Below are 19,257 nucleotides of genomic sequence, written 5' to 3'. Positions count from 1 at the left end.
TGATTTTTGGTCTATATGGGCTAAGCTAAATTTATATGACTGACAGGAGACCTTAAAATGCTAGCGCCCAACATGGGGCTCGAACCCACGACCCTGAGATTAAGAGTCTCATGCTCTACCGACTGAGCTAGCCGGGCTACATACTCATTGAGAACCACATTTCCAGCGCTGCAAGCACATTATGCTAACATGCTAACTACTATTTAGCATCACCAGATGAATATACCCCTGTCATTTTTCAATCTTTGTATGAATGCGGGTATGATTTCAGGGTTGAGGTTAACGCAGCACACACAAGTGTTAGCATGCGCATGTTGGTGATTTTTGGTCTATATGGGCTATGCTAAATTGATATCACTGACAGGACGCCTTAAAATTCTAGCGCCCAACGTGGGGCTCGAACCCACGACCCTGAGATTAAGAGTCTCATGCTCTACCAACTGAGCTAGCCGGGCTACATACTCGCTATGAACTACATTTCCAGCACTGCAAGCACATTATGCTAATATGCTTACTACCATTTGGCATAACCAGATGAATATACCCCTGTCATTTTTTCAATCTTTGTATGAAAGCGGGTACGATTTTAGGGTTGAGGTTAATGCAGCACACACATGTGTTAGCATGCGCATGTTGGTGATTTTTCGTCTATATGGGCTATGCTAAATTTATATGACCGACAGCACACCTTAAAATGCTAGCGCCCAACGTGAAGCACACTGTAAAGCGCTTATGAAGGCAGATCTTTTCATTTCAAACTCGATATGCTAACTACCATTTAGCATCACCAGATGGATGAACCCCTGTCATTTATAATCTCTGTCTGAAAGTGGGGATAGGGTTAGGGTTAGGTTAAATTTATATGACTGACAGTAGGCCTTAAAATGCTAGCGCCCAACGTGGGGCTCGAACCCACGACCCTGAGATTAAGAGTCTCATGCTCTACCGACTGAGCTAGCCGGGCTACATGCTAACTGAAAACTTTCTGTCGACTGCTGCAAACACGATAGGCTAACTACCATTTTGCAAGACCAGAGGAATATACCCCTGTCATTTTTCAATCTCTGTCTTAAAGCGGGTACAATTTCAGGGTTGGGGTTCACTTAGCACACACAAGTATTAGCATGTGTGTTTGTGTTCACTATTCATAAGCAAGCTGACGTATGTAAGTGTATGCACATCTGCAAATGTACTTTGTGCGTCATTCGGTGTTATAAAACGTCCTCTCTGATGTGGCTAACAGTATTTAGAAAGAGTTCAGAAAGAGCGAGAAAGCCGACACACTTTTTATGTCAGAGTGTTTGTGTGCGAACGCTGGGATTTGTTACCACCACACGTTTTGCAATTTTCCGGTCCTCCGAAACACTTATTGGGCAAACCACCGATCGGTCGTCACAGTATTGTGTAGGAGTGTGTGTTGTTGCTAGCAGGGCGTTTCTGTCCAGAAAGAAAATATCCCGGGACGACCACGGGAATGAATCCGCCCACTTCACCACACCCAGCCGGCGAGCGATGAAGTTGCGGTCTTCCGGCGTTGCTCGTCTCTCGTCTTGTGTTTCAGCACTTTTTAGGTTGAATTTGCTTTAACTGAAAATGGGCAGCACGGCGACGCAGTGGTTAGCGCATGTGCGGCACAGTTCATGTCTTGGGAACCTCTTGCGTGGGTTCAAATCCAGCTCCAGACTTCCTGTGCGGAGTTTGTATGTTCTCCCCATGCTTGCGTGGGTTTCCTCCGGGCACTCCGGTTTCCTCCCACATTCCAAAAACATGCATTTCAGGTGAATTGGCCGGTCCAAATTGTCCCTAGGTGTGAATGAGCGAGTGAGTTGTCTGTCCCTGTGTGCCCTGCGATTGGCTGGCAACCAGTTCAGGGTGTCCCCTGCCCACTGCCTGATGATTGCTGGGATGGGCTCCAGCACCCCCGCGACCCTACTGAGGATAAGCGGTGTAGCTAATGAGATGAGATGAGATGAGATGAGAAAATGAAATGTGAAATGAAATGAACTGCATTTATATAGCGCTCCACATCTCCCAATAGCAGCCTGCTTATTGGGGGTATTAGGGGTTCAGTGTCTTGCCCAAGGACACTTCGACATCTAACACGGACGAGCCGGGATTCGAACTGGGATCCCTTGATCCCAAGAGGAGCGCTCTACCTCCTGAGCTACTGCCGCCCCAATGTCAGCTAGATTAGCACAGGGTTCGTTCGGGTGCTTGAAATCCTTGAAAATGCTAGAATTTTAATACAGAGGTAGCTCTACTTATAAATTTAATTGGTTCTGGGAGTAGCTGTGTAACCTGAAAACTTTGTAAGTAGAGACACATTTTGAATGTAAATGCGGTAATATGTGCCAGTACGGTGGATAAGGGGTTCTCAGGTCATGAGATCGAACCTCCTAGTGTGGAGTTTGCATGTTCTCCGGTTTCCTCCCACATTCTAAACACATGCATGTCACGTTAATTGTCCCAAATTGTTTTTACTTAAATAATTATGAATGATTGCTATTGAACAGGGCAGCCCGGCGGCGCAGTGGAATTTGCGTGTTCTCCCCGTGCTCATGTGGGTTTCCTCCGGGTATTCCGGTATCCTCCCACATTACAAAAACATGCATGTTAGCTTAATTGGCCGGTCCAAATTGTCCCTAGGCATGAATGAGCGACTGAGTTGTCTGTCCCTTTGTGCTGGCAACCAGTTCAGGGTATCCCCTGCCCACTGCCCCGAGAAAGCTGAGATGGGCTCCAGCACCCCCGTGACCCTACTGAGGATAAATTGCACAGAAAATAGATGAATAAATGGATGGATGAAGTAATCTATTCCAAGCTCCACAAAAGCACAGTATGATATGTTTTCAATAAATCACAAAAAGGCATCAAAACGTGAAAAAAATGCATGTTAAAAGTAGATGACAGCACATTTACCTTTTGCCTCATGTTTCTTGAAAAACTGATCCAATGATGTCTGCTTTTGCCGGCTTTTGTCAATACGGCGGAAATTCACGGCGGCAGACATCATAATGAGCGATCGTTGACTTGTCAACACTTTTTTGGGTGATTCTTTCCACAAATTTAAGACTTCATAGAATTTTGCTAAAATGTCTTTAATTTGTGGTGATTAAATGATAGCTGCCTCCTCTATGACACCAACTTGTTGTAGCTCCTCTTCCTTGTTTTTGAACACTGAACTGTGACAGTGACACGAAGAGCATGTTGGGATACACACATGTGCACCGGGTTGCCAACCATTGGTTTGGGGAACTCTGAGAGCGGCTAATAGCAGTGGGTACTATACTGTATTTCTACTTTGTATCCTGAAACGCCTTTGTAACTAGAGGCGATATTTTCCCGTTCAGATACTTCGTAACCTGAAACCTTTGTATGGTGAGACATTTGTAAGTAGAGGTTGTATTCACCCAACATGGGGCTTTGACTCACGAACTTGAAAATAAGGGGATCACAGTCTTCATTTGAGCTGTGAAAAGTGATGGGTCCCAGGGACTCACATGCTCAAAAATCTATGGGTCCCAACAGAGATCTAGGGGTCCCCAAAATTTTGTGTTATCGAGGTTGAAATTGTAAATCGGCGACAAATATATAATCTAAATCTATATATTCATTCAGTTTTAATCATCACAGTTAATTGGTAATACTAAGCAGTTATCACTTCAGATTTTTCAGTTCATATATTCTTCGTCGTTTGCTGTCCCGCCATAGTTGTAATGCCTTCTCAAAGTCCAATCCATTATCCTCCTCCTTATAGCGTCACCACAAATATAATTTAGTCCATTTTGGCAGAAAAGTCCTTTTCTTGCTAGTATTCGTTTGTTTATTTTCTTTCGTCGAATCGTTGGCTTCAACACACGTGTTTTCCTTGCCTTCGCGGTCTTCCAAAGAATTTCTCCTCTGTTTTTTGGTGCCGGAATTATTGCCGTTGTTACCACTTTCTGTATTATGTTTCGACTTATTACCGACACTGAAGAAATGACCAATTTTTTGTTGATTTGCACCTAACACCAACTGTTTTTTCGGAGGCATACTTCTCTTTCACTCGACAACCGCCACAACAATGACGTCATCTCGAAGAATGACATCTCGTTTGCCGAGATCGGCGCGAGACCAAAACAACAATGGCGGATCTGCCTGACGAAAAGTTTGGAGTGCGGTAAATCTTTGTTAAAAAAAAAGAATCGGGTAATAATGACAATTTGGTGTCAAAAACGTTGCGTCCCGGGGACGCATGTTGATTTGACCCAATGCGTCCCCAGCAAGGACGCGGGGACGCGGCCAAACCAGAAGACTGGGATCAGGCTTTACTGACTGAGCTCTCTAAGCTAGATGGTTGTGCAGTTATCCAAAGACTCTCGAAAGAAAAATCGAAAACCCTACAAGACTGCTAGGTTTGTTATTCTTCTGCCAACGTCATTTTAAAAGTGGCTTTGCCAACACTTAACCTAAATGACCTGGAAAGTTGTTCTTCTCCTTCGGTGCCGTCACAACATTGGCAAAGAACTCAAAAAAATTTTGGGTCCTCCTCAAAACGTACGAGCGTTTAAGAAGCAAAAGCATGGAAATTCGAGCTGTGACGAAAAAGCTAATGGCTAAAAATAACATCGGAAAGGCAAAAACCTGTCACTGGCAAAACGCTCGGAGCACCTGCTCGTCCGTTCTTCAACTTGAAGTTTTCCTCGACGACGTACGCAAATATTGACGTTGTAATTCCTTTCCACAAATTTTGAGACTTCATAGAATTTTGCTAAAATGGTGGTTAAATGATAGCTGCATCCTCTTTGACACCAACTTGTTAAAGCTCCTCTTCCTTGTTTTTGAACACTGAACTGTGACAGTGACACGAAGAGCATGTTGGGTTGCCAACCATTTGTTTAAGTTTAGGGAACTCTGAGAGTGGCTAATAGCAGCGGGTATTATACTGTATTTTTACTTTGTATCCTGAAACGCCTTTGTAACTAGAGGCAATATTTTCCCGTTCAGGTACTTCGTAACCTGAAACGAAAAAGTTAATAGCTAAAACTAACATCAGAAAGGCAAAAACCTGTCACTGGCAAAACGCTCGAGCACCTGCTCGTCCGTTCTTCAACTTGAAGTTTTCCTCGAGGACGTACGCAAATATTGACGTTCTAATTCCTTTCCACAAATTTTGAGACTTCATAGAATTTTGCTAAAATGTCTTTGTGGTGATTAAATGATAGCTGCATCCTCTTTGACACCAACCTGTTAGAGCTCCTCTTCCTTGTTTTTGAACACTGAACTGTGACAGTGACACGAAGAGCATGTTGGGTTGCCAACCATTTGTTTACGTTTAGGGAACTCTGAGAGTGGCTAATAGCAGCGGGTATTATACTGTATTTTTACTTTGTATCCTGAAACGCCTTTGTAACTAGAGGCAATATTTTCCCGTTCAGGTACTTTGTAACCTGAAACAAAAAGTTAATGGCTAAAACTAACATCAGAAAGGCAAAAACCTGTCACTGGCAAAACGCTCGGAGCACCTGCTCGTCCGTTCTTCAACTTGGAGTTTTCCTCGAGGGAGCCCTCGACGAAGTACGCAAATATTGACGTTGTAATTCCTTTCCACAAATTTTGAGACTTCATAGAATTTTGCTAAAATGGTGGTTAAATGATAGCTGCATCCTCTTTGACACCAACTTGTTAAAGCTCCTCTTCCTTGTTTTTGAACACTGAACTGTGACAGTGACACGAAGAGCATGTTGGGTTGCCAACCATTTGTTTACGTGAGACTTCATAGAATTTTGCTAAAATGTCTTTAATTTGTGGTGATTAAATGATAGCTGCATCCTCTTTGACACCAACCTGTTAGAGCTCCTCTTCCTTGTTTTTGAACACTGAACTGTGACAGTGACACGAAGAGCATGTTGGGATACACACATGTGCACTGGGTTCCCAACCATTTGTTTACGTTTAGGGAACTCTGAGAGTGGCTAATAGCAGCAGGTATTATACTGTATTTTTACTTTGTATCCTGAAACGCCTTTGCAACTAGAGGCAATATTTTCCCGTTCAGGTACTTTGTAACCTGAAACGAAAAAGTTAATGGCTAAAACTAACATCGGAAAGGCAAAAACCTGTCACTGGCAAAACGCTCGGAGCACCTGCTCGTCCGTTCTTCAACTCGAAGTTTTCCTCGAGGGAGCTCTCGACGGCGTACGCAAATATTGACGTTGTAAAACAAGATGGCGAGCAAGGGACAAAGCGTCCCTAGACTAAACAAGACGCCCCTTCTTCCTTTGCGACACTGAGGCGCTGGGTAGGCATCTTCAGACGAAGGGGAAGGGGATCGGAGCTTTGGGAATCGACTTTGTAGCTAGCCGGGGAATTTGTTTAGCGGGGTAAGCTAGCCACAAATGAGCAGCCAAGGTGTTTCATTTTCTGAGCGCTTCAGTGTTCATTTGACCAGTGAAAAGTGATGGGTCCCTGGGACTCGCATGCTCCAAAATCTATGGGTCCCAACAGAGATCTATGGCTCCCAAAATGGAGTGTGCTCCATGCCCTTACAAACTGTCGTATTTACTCTTACAAAATAAAAAAAAAACGTTTTTTGTTTCAAACATGTTTATTTATGTACCGTAAATTCCGGACTATACTTTTTTCCCTAACTTTCAACCCTGCGGCTTATTCAGTGATGCGGCCAATTTATGTAATTTTTCTAATGGCCGCGGGGTGCCGAGTTTCAGTGGGGACCGCTAAAGGTGACGGACGGACAAGGAAAGAAGAGGGGGTAAAACGTTGGTTAAAGAAAAAGGAGTTGCGTGAGTAAATGTGTTCATCTGATATATTTTTCCCACCCTTACCTTTGGAAATATACACTTTTTTCCTTGGATTACTTTCAACGGGACCCGGACTCTGCAGGTCTGCATCAAACCTTAAGTGTCGGTATCATTATCCGTTCATTTTGCCGGCCATTTTTGGACTGTGTACCTTAAGTCGCTGGTTTGCGCCTCGGCCGAGTCATACCTAAGACTTATAACATTGGTAAAATGGTGGCGCCCTCTGTTGGCTGCGGCTGCATCGGCTCGCTACAATGGGTCAGGTGTATCGACATTTCGTTCTAACAAAGAATGACAATTCAAAGGAAATTATTATTATTTATTATTATTATTAATGAAGGACATTTATGTTCAATCGCGGGACTTGAAGTCGGGTTTGGGTTAATATTGTGTTTGTGTTACATGTTTAAATGTGGGCGCATGCGGCTTATATACAGGTGCGGCTTGTGTACGTACAAAATCAGTTTTCCTCTTAAAATGTGGTGGGTGCGGCTTATAATCAGGTGCGCTCTATAGTCCTGAATGTCCGGTAGTTTAGCATGTTATATTGTACCTGTGTTTCCTTATATCATATATTTTGTAATGAACATTTTGTTGTGAGACACTGAGTTGCTCGACATGAATGAGGTTTATTATCAAAAAAAGTTCAAAAATGAAGTCGCTTGGACGTTCACTGTAGAAGAAAAAATTCATGCAAATATAATTAAGCAGAATAATAGATTTTCTTATTCAAAATATGAATTCATTTTCTGCATTCAATTATTTTTGGTAATATACGGATTAAAGGGATCACCATAAACCTGCCTTTTTTCATTTTCTCCTTTTATACTTCCTTTTTTTCTTAACTTCTTTATACAACATCATCATATAATGCATCAAAGCAAGTGAGCCGTTTGAGAGCCGGCTCTCTCTAATGAGTTGAGCCGAAAAAGCCGGTTCTCCTAAAGGAAACGGACTTTCACTACATAACACGAACCGGAGATTGGCGTGCAGACGAAAACTCGAACCGCGAGACCAAAACAACAATGGCGGATCTGCCTGACGAAAAGTTTGGAGCGCGGTAAATATTTGTTAAAAAATGATAATGACAATTTGGTGTCAAAAAAGTTGCGTCCCGGGACGCACGTTGATTTGACACGATGCGTCCCCAGCAAAAATAATGCGTCTAGGACACAGGGACGCGGGCAAACCAGAACACTGGCGTTTCTTGTATTCCGTGTTACATTTTCTGGTCGGAGATACCTGTTCTTTTATAAGAATAATAGTCTGGCGTTGCCGGGCTTGGCGTTGCTGGGCATTCTACTTGAGTGAAGTTGTCGGGGATGTAGTTTGTCGAAAAAGCGCCACCGGGGAGAGCACATGTAGCTCCAGAGCCGCCTGTACACGAAAGCAGATGTTTATCGATTTTGTTCGTATTTATTGAGAGTGCTTTGGCACGAAATCTAGCTGAAGAAACTTGAAGAAGCCTAAGATACTTCTGTGTCACGGTTGCCCACTGCCCTCACTTGGCCCCCCTGTTTGGCGCCAGCTGCAGCTTGTTGCCTCATTGGCTTCTCTATTTAAACTGTCATTCACTCCATGTTAGTCCGTCAACGAACCTCTGCACTAGCAAGACTTTGTTTGTTTTGTGTTTTGACTCTGTCTGGTCATGCTGGTGTATCCAGTGTCCGGTATGGATCCCGCCTGTCTCGTCCTGTCCGGTATATTGCTCAAGTGTCCGGTATCGACCCCGTTTGTCTCGAACTGTCCGGTATCTTGCTGCCGTCTCCCGTATCCAGTATTGATCCCGTCTGTCTCCACCTGCCCGGTATCTTGCTACAGTCTTCGGTATGTGATATTGATCCCGTTTGTCTCATCCTGTCCAGTATCTTGCTCCAGCCTCCAGTATCCGGTATTGATCCCGTCTGTCTCCTCCTGCCCGGTATCTTGCTCCAGTCTTCGGTATCTGATATTGATCCCTTTTGACTCATCCTGTCTGGTTTGTTGCTCCAGTATCCAGTATCGACCCCGTCTTTCTTGCTCCAGTCTTCGGTATCTGATATTGTTCCCTTTTTACTCATCCTGTCTGGTTTCTTGCTCCAGTATCCAGTATCGACCCCGTCTGTCTCGCCCTGTCCAGTATCTTGCTCTAGTCTTCGGTATCTGATATTGATCCCGTTTGTCTCATCCTGTCCGGTTTCTTGCTCCAGTATCCAGTATCGACCCCGTCTGTCTCGTCCTGTCCGGTATCTTGCTCCAGTCTTCGGTATCTGATATTGATCCCGTTTGTCTCATCCTGTCCGGTATCTTGCTCCAGCCTCCAGTATACGGTATCGACCCTGTCTGTCTTGTCCTGTCCGGTATCTTGCTCCAGTCTTCGGTATCCGGTATCGACCCCGTTTGTCTCATCCTGTCCGATTTCTTGCTCCAGTATCCAGTATCGACCCCGTCTGTCTCGCCCTGTCCAGTATCTTGCTCCAGCCTCCATTATCCGATATCGATACCGTCTGTCTTGTCCTGTCCGGTATCTTGCTCCAGTCTTCGGTATCCGGTATAAATCCCGTTTGTCTCATCGTGTCCGTTTTTTGCTCCATTATCCGGTATCGATTTCGTCCGTCCCGTCCGGTATCTACCCGTATGTCCTGTATCGATCCCGTTTGTCTCATCGTGTCCGTTTTTTTGCTCCATTATCCGGTATCGATTTCGTCTGTCCCGTCCGGTATCTAACCGTATGTCCTGTATCGATCCCATCTGTTCTGTCCGGCCTCGATCTCGTCTGTGTCTGACTTCTCTGTTTCACTTCTTCCGCACAGCGATCACTGCATCCCTGGGAATTTTCACATGTCGCAGGGGGTTCTGGTCCATATTAACTCTGATGAATGAGAGATTACAGTACAGGAAATTAATTTACCTTTCCCAAAAAGGACTCAACATTTTGAAGAAATATCTTTGAATCCATCTATCCGATTTCTGCACTGCTTATCCTCACTAGGGTCACTGGAGCCTAGCACAGGTCTAGTTTTCAGGCAGTGGGCAGGGGACCCCCTGAACTGCGTGCCAGCCAATCACTTACAACACAGAGACAGACCACTCACTCCCTCATTCACACCTAGGTACAATTTTGGAATTTAACCTGAAATACATGATTTTGGAATGTGGAAGGAAACGGACACAGGCATGGAGAGAACATGCAAACTTGGCACAGAGAGGATGTAGTAGCTGGAATCGAACCCTGGACTGCCCGATCGTGGAACTGTGCGCTAACCACACAGCCACATTATGTCACGGTTGCCATGGCGCCCAATTGGCCCCGCCCGTGTGGCGCCAACTGCGGCTCATTGACAGATTGGCTTTCTGTCTATTTAAGCTCAGTGCTCTCACTCTTCGTTGGTCAGTCTGTCAACAAACCTCTGCCCCGCACGACGTGGGTTTTGACTTGAACCTATTTTCCTGTTGGTATTTTCTCTCCGGTTTTGTGCCCGTTTATCTTTGTCCTGTTCAATATCAGTTTCCAGTTCGTTCTCGTCTATTTTTGTCCTGGTTATTATTCTCTCCAGTTTTCATTCCCGACTAGTTTATCCTGTTTATTTTCATCCATCCTGTCCGTCTTGTTCAGTCCGGTATCGACCCTAACTGTCCGATATCAACTCGGGCACTTGGAATCCATCTCGTCGGTCTCTGGCTTCCTGTCTTTCCACGCCAGACCGCTGCCTAACGTGCCTGACTCCCCATTTCCTGTAAATAAAAGGCTTGTGTGAGATACGTCACGCGTTTGGGTCCTGATCATGTTCTGGTTTATGACACATTACTCTAAATCCCAACACAATATTTTTGTTTATAATCACATCTTGATACAGTTCATCTCAATCAGAGGTCTCAAACCTAATTTCTAATAGGGAGCCGCCGCAGTGAGGGTCCACTACTCTCAAATTTAAGTTTGGCAGATAATACAATACATGCATGGTTTTAAAAGCAACCCTACTAGTTTTCCTGGTGCACGTATCGAAATCATTTATAAACATTTGGCTTGATGACATGCTGGTGTTAGCTTAGTGTTAGCTTTCTATTCACATTTCCTCTTCTACCTCTTGAAAAACGACATTGGATTTCAAGTTTTTAGCGTGTTCACGTTTTGTTGTTCCCGACCGAAGACGAAAAAAACAAAGCCAGGCGAGATTATCTGCGGTGCGTTCAAAGCCCGCAGGTTCCGCTCGCTCGGGCCTGTTAGCGGCGCTGCATTCAGGCGTCGTCAAAATACAGGCGGGCCGCACAGATGGCCCGCATGATGCGTTTTTGTTGGAAGAGATTTTGGCTCGATGGCATCTCGATTAAAGCGCTTATTTCACTGCCTACGTTTACGCGCATCCAACAATTCGATTGGAAACCCATTTTTGAATGTGTGAAACTGGAGTGTCATGCCCAATCTCGTTGTCACAATATGTTAACCCATTTTGTAACAATTAAAATAAAGGTGTATTCTATTCTATTCTATTTTGCCAGTATTCCGATGACGGGAGAGCAGACGTGGTCGGGATCAAAAACAGATAGTAGTTGGACACAAACAGAAAAACGGGTGCAAAAACTGGACTATAAGTCTCTTTGGAGTATGGGTCACACCAGCCAAAAAACATGTTTAAGACACACTCAGACTATAAGTCACATTTTTGTGGGAAATTAATTTGATAAAATCCAACTCCAATAACATTATATTGCCATGATTACCGATTTGACTCACCTGATTGCTTCCCCGTCACTATTTGAACCCAGTCCTGTCAGTCCCCTGTTGTCAGTCCGTCTGCGATCCTCAGTGTATACTAGGCAAGCCTTTTTCAACCCTGACTCCCACCTGTCCCGTTATTGCTCCCGTCTGTCTCCGGCCACGACCCGTTTTGATCCTGACCAAATCCGGTCTCCCGTCCCAGCTTATGACCTCTTTTTGTCCCCGACTACGTCTACTTTCCCGCTTACGACTTGTTTCAGAACCCAACAACGCCTTGCTCTCCCAGTCCCGGCTGCCGACCCGTTTTTCCGTCCCTGACACCGCCATCGCTCACTACGGAAGATCCACTTCGGTGTTCGGATCAAAATCCGAGTACGAGAGCGACTTGCTTCTCGCGTCCAGCAAACACCGGATCGTGGGTGCAGCCCTTCCTCTTCCCTTCAATAAATCTTAACGCAATTGGGTCCTGTTCCGTTCTGGTGCTGACAGTGACATGATATATGACCTTGCATTAATTCTGAATGGTTCAAAACCAGTTGAATGAAACTGTCATGATGACTGACTTGGATTACCTGTCTTGTCCTGTCCGGTATCTTGCTCCAGTCTTCGGTATCCGGTATCGACCCCGTTTGTCTCATCCTGTCCGGTTTCTTGCTCCAGTATCCAGTATCGACCCCGTCTGTCTCGCCCTGTCCAGTATCTTGCTCCAGCCTCCATTATCCGATATCGATACCGTCTGTCTTGTCCTGTCCGATATTTTGCTCCAGTCTTCGGTATCCGGTATAGATCCCGTTTGTCTCATCGTGTCCGTTTTTTGCTCCATTATCCGGTATCGATTTCGTCCGTCCCGTCCGGTATCTACCCGTATGTCCTGTATCGATCCCGTTTGTCTCATCGTGTCCGTTTTTTTGCTCCATTATCCGGTATCGATTTCGTCTGTCCCGTCCGGTATCTAACCGTATGTCCTGTATCGATCCCATCTGTTCTGTCCGGCCTCTATCTCGAAATGTTAATTAAGAATGTAAACGATATAACGAAAAACATGTACAATATAACATGTTAAACTACATCAATAAACACGTTTGAAAAAAATAATTCGAGTTGTGTAGTGAAAGTCCGTCTGTCTTGTCCTGTCCGGTATCTTGCTCCAGTCTTCGGTATCCGGTATCGACCCCGTTTGTCTCATCCTGTCCGGTTTCTTGCTCCAGTATCCAGTATCGACCCGTCTGTCTTGCCCTGTCCAGTATCTTGCTCCAGCCTCCATTATCCGATATCGATACCGTCTGTCTTGTCCTGTCCGATATTTTGCTCCAGTCTTCGGTATCCAGTATAGATCCCGTTTGTCTCATCGTGTCCGTTTTTTGCTCCATTATCCGGTATCGATTTCGTCCGTCCCGTCCGGTATCTACCCGTATGTCCTGTATCGATCCCGTTTGTCTCATCGTGTCCGTTTTTTTGCTCCATTATCCGGTATCGATTTCGTCTGTCCCGTCCGGTATCTAACCGAATGTCCTGTTTCGATCCCATCTGTTCTGTTCGGCCTCGATCTCGAAATGTTAATTAAGAATGTAAACGATATAACGAAAAACATGTACAATATAACATGTTAAACTACATCAATAAACTTGTTTGAAAAAAAAAATTTGAGTTGTGTAGTGAAAGTCCGTCTGTCTTGTCCTGTCCGGTATCTTGCTCCAGTCTTCGTTATCCGGTATCGACCCCGTTTGTCTCATCCTGTCCGGTTTCTTGCTCCAGTTTCCAGTATCGACCCCGTCTGTCTCGCCCTGTCCAGTATCTTGCTCCAGCCTCCATTATTCGATATCGATACCGTCTGTCTTGTCCTGTCCGGTATCTTGCTCCAGTCTTCGGTATCCGGTATAGATCCCGTTTGTCTCATCGTGTCCGTTTTTTTGCTCCATTATCCGGTATCGATTTCGTCTGTCCTGTCCGGTATCTAACCGAATGTCCTGTTTCGATCCCATCTGTTCTGTCCGGCCTCAATCTCGAAATGTTAATTAAGAATGTAAACGATATAACGGAAAACATGTACAATATAACATGTCAAACTACATCAAGGCAGCACGGCGGCGCAGTGGTTAGCGCATGTGCGGCACAGTTCATGTCTTGGGAACCTCCTGCGTGGGTTCAAATCCAGCTCCAGTCTTCCTGTGCGGAGTTTGTATGTTCTCCCCGTGCTTGTGTGGGTTTCCTCCGGGCACTCCGGTTTCCTCCCACGTTCCAAAAACATGCATGTCAGGTGAATTGGCCGGTCCAAATTGTCCCTAGGTGTGAATGAGCGAGTCAGTTGTCTGTCCCCATGTGCCCTGCGATTGGCTGGCAACCAGTTCAGGGTGTCCCCTTCCCACTGCCCGATGATTGCTGGGACTGGCTCCAGCACCCCCGCGACCCTACTGAGGATAAGCGGTACAGCTGATGAGATGAGATGAGATGATTCTACTCCATTCTATTTGCATGTATTTTTTCCTTCTACGGTGAACGTCCAAGTGACTTCATTTTTAAACCTCATTCATGTCGAGCAACTCAGTATCTCAACAAAATGTTCATTAAGAATTTACCGTATATTCCGCACTATAGGGCGCACCGGGTTATAGGGCGCACCCCCAAAAAAAAAAGTTTTTGGTCCTATATTTGACATACAAAAGACGCACCGGATTATAAGGCGCTACAATGGGAACGTGGACAAAACAGTCGGATGGTTCAGTCCAACTTATTACCCCCTTAACATTCCCAAAGCTTGCAAAGAAGCAAATATGTGTCATAGACACGTGCGGATGCGGTGTCCGTACGATGTCACTCAAATGCATCGTTCCAAATATCATTCGGAAGGTTAAAGTCTTGCGATTCAAGAAATGCCAACCATTCCTTAGTTTCTATTTTCTTTTTCGCTCGCAACTTTACTGTGCATATGACAATCAACACTTGGAATTGAGTTGAATTCACTCAACTCATCACAGCAACATCAAGATCGTTCTAAAACAAGATACCGGGAAAATATAAAGCCGCATAGCTCACCTAAGTTCTCACGTTCAAAAATGATACGCAACCATGGTCTTCTTACAACCGTGAGTGTAGTAAATCCAGGAGAGTCAAATATTTACAAATACAGACTAATGAAACATGTTTCTTTATGGCGTAGTTTAGCAAGCTTGCTATTCAGTCATCTTTTTCGGCCAATTGCAGGGTTTGTTTTGGCCCTCTAGCCTATCCGAGGCCCCGAATAACTTCAGCCAATAGCGATCGATTTAACGGACGATTGACACATCTTTTTTGGCCAATTGCAGGGCTTGTTTCGGCCCTCTAGCCTATCCGAGGCTCCGAATAACTTTAGCCAATAGCGATCGATTTAACGGATGATTGACACATCTTTTTCGGCCAATTGCAGGGCTTGTTTCGGCCCTCTAGCCTATCCGAGGCTCTGAATAACTTTAGCCAATAACGATCGATTCAAATGATGATCGACACATTGGTTAGCCAATGAAACGCCGGTATATAAATCCCAGCATACACCGCGGACTACTCCACGTTCGGGGGAAAATCGAGTCGGCGGCTGTTGCGTAAGTTGCGAGACCTTGCGATTTAATATTGAGCCATATATAAGGCGCACTGTATTATAAGGCGCATGGTCAGCTTTTGAAAAAAATTAAGGCTTTTAGGTGCGCCTTATAGTGCGGAAAATACGGTAAATGATATAACAAAAAACATGTACAATATAACATTTTAAACTACATAAATAAACAAAAATTCGAGTTGTGTAGTGAAAGTCCGTTTCTTTTTAGAGAAGCGGCTTTTTCGGCTCAACTCTTTAAAGAGAGCCGGTTCTCAATGCCCAACAACGCCCCTCCAAATTTATTTTTTTAATTTTGTAAGGGAAAATATGACAGTTTGTAAGGGCACGGAGCGCCACAGGTTGGGTTTTTTTATGGCCTAATAATGGGAATCTCAATGGCGAATAAGGCGAGCCGTCGGCTGAATTTGACCGGTATGCATTCTCTCTCAGAAAACCCAGCAGGAGTGAGACGTGAGTCTGTGTTCTGTAAATGTTCTCATGGAGATAAGAAGAGCGTCTCATTGTGAGCAGACGAGCGTCCTCTTATCGTCTTATCAGCCGGCCAATCCCGGCTCTCGTACGTATGTGTGTCTTTGTGAGAACACGTGTCTTTGACGGGGCCCCGGGAGGGGTCGGGGTCCTGCGCTTGAAGTGGCGGTGCTTTGTCATGCGACAGGTGGCGTTGTCGCTCGATTTGTCCGAATGCTAAAGAGCGTTCGGGCGTGTTAGCGTAAGTGTACTCGTCTTCAACAAAAGTTAATCCTATCTGTGACCCGTCTGAGGCGCGGCAAACGGCTCGTTAGCATGACAAAGGGGTCTTGACTTGAAATCAATTGGGTCCAAATCAATGTTCCCTGTGATTCTCCTTACGGGTCTGAGCGTTCACACAAAGTCGGTGAGCAACGCTTGAAACAACAGTGAGCAACGGCAATCCCAAGTGTGGCAACTAAGTCATGATCAAACATGTCCGAAACTTGACTTCAACTTACATTTTGCTGAGTTTCCGGCAATGCAAAATTATTTTTCTCTTTTGAATGAATTGACTCATGTACTATTTCCTACAAACGTCATTTGTTTTTACAATTCTTTCACAAGATATCCATTTCTTTTTATTTCTTTATATATTTTGTCGCATAATATTAACATTTTTGGGGGGCTTATTGAGTCGGTTGTAAGATACAAAACTGTACTTAATCACATTTTTTAGTGGAAGTACAATGTTGGCAACAAGATTCACTTGATATCATTGGAAATTATTTGAATGCAACACAAACTTTTTCCCGTGTTTTTTTTCTACTTTTTTTTAAAATGCCTTTAAAAAAAATGTCATTATGTTTATTTTTTCTGAGCTGTTACTTTTTTCTTTTGTTTCTTTATTTACTTTTTTCCTACATTTCTTTCTTTTCTTTTTTTCTGGCTTTTTTTCTAAATGTTTCCTTCTTTTTTTTCTCTTCGTTTTGTGTCTTTTTTTCTCAGCTTTTCACTGCTTTTTCATTTTGGTATTTTTTTCATTTTTGTTCTATTTCCCCCCCTTCCTTTAAGTCATTTTGTGCATAATTCTACATGATATTTGGTCATGTTGGGATTAAAGAAGTAAAAACAACCTGAAGAGCCGTTTAGGACCCGAAAGAGCCGGTTCCGTTTAGTGAGCCGGGCCGAAGAAGCCGGTTCTCGACAACCTCTACTAACTTTACTCAACTTCGTTCTTCTTCGACTCGACTTCAAAATACCGCATTAAGGACACAACGTTAGGGGAACCCGTGTATTTTGACCTTCATGCACTGTAACTTTGACTTAAGTCGCTTCTTAATGAGTCATTTTGAGCCATCGATTTTTGTGCGCTGGCTAGATTTTCTTGTACGCGCAGCTTAGTGGGAACATGTCCAAAACTTGACATCACGTTACATTTTGCTGAGTTTCCGGCAATGCAAAATTCTTTTTCACTTTTGAATGAATTGACCCATGTATTATTCCAAAGGTTGTAAAGGTTGTAATTTTAACCAACATCATCCTTTTTAATGTATATGAGAAAATAGAAATAAGAACAATAATGAGTATAAAAACGGGTACAATTTACCTGCAAACGAATGAGTCACAACATTAGCTCTTCTGCTGGCTTTGATCTCTACAAGGGGAATTAACATTTTAGTAAAACGGAAACAAAACGAAAATAAATCTAAACAGCTTGACAATATCAATGTTTTTTTCTCTTTTTTTTTAATTCCTTTAAAAAAATCTCGGTGTTTATTTTTTCCTAGCTGTTACTTTTTTTCTTTTTGTTCTCTATTCACTTCTTTTCCTTTGTTTATTTTCTTTTTTTCTGGCTTTTCTGAATTTTTCCTTCTTTTTTTCTCTTCCCTTTGTGTCTTTTTTTCTCAGCTTTTCACTACTTTTTCATTTTGGTATTTTTTTCTTTTTTGTTCAATTTCCCCCACCCCCCTTTCCGTTAAGTCATTTTGTGGATAATTTTAAATAATATTTGGTCATATAGGGATGAAAGAAGCAAAAACAACCTGAAGAGCCGTTTAGGGCCCGAAAGAGTCGGTTCCTTTTAGTGAGCCGAGCCGAAGAAGCCGGTTCTCGAAAAACTCTACTAACTTTACTCAACTTTGTTCTACTTCGACTCGACTTCAAAATACCGCATTTAGAACACAGCGTGTATTTTGACCTTCATGCACTGTAACGTTGACTTAATTCGCTTCTTAATCAGCAATTTCGAGCCCTGATTTTTGTGCGCTGGCTAGATTTTCTTGTTCACGGAAAAGCTCTGGGTAGTGCGCAATTGCGCACACACGCAGCTTAGAGGGAACATTGGTCCAAATCCTATTTTGGATCAGCAGTGGACAAACCCGATACTTGGGTCGATCGTTTTGCAGAAGCAACCGCAGAGGTCCTCCATGTCTAGACGGGCCAGCAGTCTATAACCACAGGCTGTAAGGCTATTGAACTCTGCACCCCCCTCCCTCTTTGTCCCCCGCCTTTGCCCCCCACTCACACACACACTACTACAGTATACAATCATTACTCACCACTTCTTTCCATCATAATTCCCGAGAGAACCATGTCGGACACAATTTTATCTGAACATCTCATCTCATGTCATCTCATTAGCTGCACCGCTTATCCTCAGTAGGGTCGTGGGCGTGCTGGAGCCCATCCCAGCAATCATCGGGCAGTGGGCAGGGGACACCTTGAACTGGTTGCCATCCAGTCGCAGGGCACACAGGGACAGACAATTCGCTCATTCACACCTAGGGACAATTTAGACCGGCCAATTCACCTGAAATGCATGTTTTTGGAATGTGGGAGGAAACCCACGCAAGCACGGGGAGAACATACAAACTCCGCACAGGAAGTCTGGAGCTGGATTTGAACTTTGAATTTGCAGGAGGTTCCCATGACATGAACTGTGCCGCACATGCGCTAACCACTGCGTCACCGTGCTGCCCTTTATCTGAACATTGACTGATTTAATTATGCTGTTTGAGTTTTCAGGGTACCAGGTCTGCACTTTTACTTTTAATGTGTATATTGGGTTATCTCTGGGCATTGGGTTTTTAATCTCAATTTATTCTAAATATTTATGGATATTTGCATTTTATTTTGACTGTTGTTGGGAATTCACCATCTTCTCCCCGCATAATGCCGTTCCGACTCCTCCCGTGGGCGTGCCAAGGAAGCCCCCCCCCTGGGCGTCGCGATGTCTGGAATACTCAAAACAACACCGAGCGTTTCTACGTCATCAGGGCCTTTCGTCTTGATCTCTTCTGCTTCTAGCTTTCTGTTTTCCCGTGCCTGACTTCTCTGTCTCACTTCTTCTCTCTCTATCTCTCTCTCTGTCTCTCTTTCTCACTCAGTCTCTCTCTCTCGCTCTTTCTCTTCCTCCCCTTTTCTCTCACTCTCTATCTCTTTCACTCTCTGTGTCTTTTTCCTTCTTTTGCTCTCTCTTCCTTTTTTCCCATCCCCCCTTCTTTCTCTCTTTCTCACTCCCTCTCTTGCTTTCCCCCTCTCTTCCTACCCTGCTCTGTTTCTCTCCTTCTCATTTCTCTCCTTCCCTCTTTCTCTTTTTCTATTTCTCTTTGGATTTTTTCTCTCTCTCTTTCTTTCCCCCTCCCTCACTATTTCTCTTTTTATCTCTTTTCTTTCTCTCCTTCTCTTTTCTCTCCTTCTCTCTTTCTCTTTTTCTATAT

At 44.1% G+C, this 19,257-nt stretch overlaps 1 protein-coding gene and 3 non-coding genes across 5 annotated transcripts in view; 1 reads left to right on the top strand and 3 right to left on the bottom strand.

Annotated features, from left to right (window-relative positions):
- bbs9 (Bardet-Biedl syndrome 9) overlaps positions 1 to 19,257 on the top strand; it is a 266,939-nt gene that overhangs the window by 245,848 nt on the left and 1,834 nt on the right. The gene's annotated exons all lie outside the window — the stretch shown is intronic.
- trnak-cuu (transfer RNA lysine (anticodon CUU)) lies at positions 65 to 137 on the bottom strand. The gene has a single exon. It is a non-coding gene; the product is annotated as a tRNA-Lys (tRNA).
- trnak-cuu (transfer RNA lysine (anticodon CUU)) lies at positions 383 to 455 on the bottom strand. The gene has a single exon. It is a non-coding gene; the product is annotated as a tRNA-Lys (tRNA).
- trnak-cuu (transfer RNA lysine (anticodon CUU)) lies at positions 892 to 964 on the bottom strand. The gene has a single exon. It is a non-coding gene; the product is annotated as a tRNA-Lys (tRNA).

Source organism: Urocampus carinirostris, chromosome 2 (genome assembly GCF_059441175.1).
Source record: "Urocampus carinirostris isolate Australia breed hairy pipefish chromosome 2, RoL_Ucar_1.0, whole genome shotgun sequence".
NCBI lineage: Eukaryota > Metazoa > Chordata > Actinopteri > Syngnathiformes > Syngnathidae > Urocampus > Urocampus carinirostris.
Note: the sequence above shows the minus strand (reverse complement) of the source record. Positions and strands in the feature narration are given on the sequence as shown.